Here is a 2,328-nt window from a genome sequence, read left to right on the forward strand (position 1 = left end):
AATTGCTCTCATTATCCCCAGTCGGAACCACTACACCAAACGAAAAAGGAGCTACCAACCAAGCTCCGGACCGACTGGTTTTCCCCCATGTTGTAGCAACGATTTTCGAGCCTTCAACACCTTATAAGATCTGCCTCCTTGAAGGTGGAGCTTCCTAGCATATGACAAGAATCTGAGAATGTTTTTCAGATTATCAGGAAGAAGAATGAATTTTCAGATCACCATGGGGAATAAGGAAAAGTGCACTCTAGTAGGAAGAGGTACCATAGTTTTTCAACCCGAAGCAGGAGAAAGACTTCAGGAAACCAATGTGCTACATGTGTCGGAATTGGGGATGAAATTACTTTTTGTATCTCAACTTCAAAACAAGGGCTATGATGTTTTCTTCATTAAGGAGAAAGTATATGTCAAACACCCAAATTCGAAAAAGAAGGCTTAAATTTGAATCAGAAGTAATATGTTGTACAAGTTACAGCTAAAATCACCAATGGCACTGATAGGCAGTAATGGAGACAAAGACTTGAATGAGCTATGGCACAGGAGGATGGGACGCTTACACCATGGGGCTCTGAGAATTCTCAAGAAAACAGTATCAGGAGTTCTAGAACAAAGTACTAAAAGGGATGATGTATGCAAAAGGTGCGTTATGGGAAAGTATGCCAAAGCTGCGTTTTCCAGAAGTAACAATAGGGCGAAGAGTGTGCTAAGATTGATACGCTCAGACATCTGCGAACCGATGTCCACAAAATCTCTTAGTAGTGCTGAATACTTCGTCACCTTCATCGATGACCATTCCAGGAAGACTTGGATCTACTTTCTGAAAACGAAGGATGAGGTTTTCGATCAATTCAAAGAGTTCAAGGCTATAGTGGAGAATCTAACAGGAAAGAAGATAAAAGTGTTGCGCTCAGACAATGGTGGAGAGTATGTTGACAAGGACTTCACCGATTTTTGTGCTAAGGAAGGCATCAGAAGAGAGTGGACAACTCCCTACAATCCAGAGCAGAATGGAGTAGCAGAAAGGAAAAACAAGACTATTGTGGAAGCAGCTAGGGCAATGTTGTATGATCAGGATATGCCTAAATTCCTGTGGGCAGAAGCATGCAGCACGGCAATTTATCTCCAGAACAGGACTTCTCACAGGGCATTGGGCAAAATCACTCCAAAGAAGGCCTTCACTAGGAAGACACTTGAAGTCATTCATTTTAGGTTATTTGGGAGTTTAGCATATTGTTGTATACTCGAAGAGAAGAGAAAGAACTTAGATCAAACTGTTGAAAAAGGATATCTTGTGGGATATAGCGAGAATGCTAAGGCATATAGAGTCTATCTTCCACGGAGTAGGAAGGTAGTAGTTCGACGAGATGTAAAGTTCATGGAGGATAGAGCTTTTAGAAAATTCCGAGAAATGTCATTCAAGGAGTAGTCAAAAGACAAGCCATTGGTCAGACCACTTCAACCAACGGAAACTGGTACCAAAAATCCTCCTAAAGACAAGGCTTTAGATAAAGAGGAATCTCAAGAAGAAGAGGAGTTAATAGATGTACCTACTACCAGTGGAAGAACGAGCCAAGAACTCCGACAGATTCTACGGTATGCAGAAGACTTCATTGGTGCACCCAGGAATAGTAAAAGGGAGTGAAGACAGCTAGACAAATACCAGGCCTTAGTAGCTCAGCTTGGGGAACCTTCTAGTTTTCAAGAGGTCGTTCAGCATCAAGTATGGGTGGATGCTATGGTGGAGAAATACATCTCTGTAATGGTCAATGATGTCTGGGAAGTGGTACCTAGGCCTTGGGACAGATCAGTGGTAAGTTCGAGATGGATATATAAGGTCAAATATGTTGCAGACATCAGTTTGGAGAAATACAAAGCCAGGTTCGTGGCTAAGGAGTATGCTCATAAGGAAGGGATAGACTACGAAGAAACCTTCGCCCCAGTAGCCAGGTATACTTCTATTACGACCGTGATATCTCTTGCAGCGCATATGGGGTGGGAGATTCATCAGATGGATGTCAAGACAGCATTCTTGAACGGGGTAATAGAAGAGGAAGTATACATCGAACAGCCAAAAGGTTTTGAGACACATGAGAAGAAATCTCATGTATGCAGATTAAAGAAAGCCTTGTATGGGCTGAAACAGACACCTAGGGCACGATACGGTCGAATTGATGGCTACTTGCAAAAGATGGGGGTTTGTCAAGAGTGACGCAAACCCTAATCTCTACTATTTGGTTATAGAGAATGAGCCTCTAATCCTAGTGTTATATGTGGATCATCTCTTCCTAACAGGATCATCCAGGCTCATCAAAGACTACAAGAAGAACC

Source organism: Pinus tabuliformis, chromosome 3_2 (assembly GCF_031772625.1).
Source record: "Pinus tabuliformis cultivar Carrire ecotype Pingquan chromosome 3_2, CPIR1, whole genome shotgun sequence".
Taxonomy (NCBI): Eukaryota; Viridiplantae; Streptophyta; class Pinopsida; order Pinales; family Pinaceae; genus Pinus; species Pinus tabuliformis.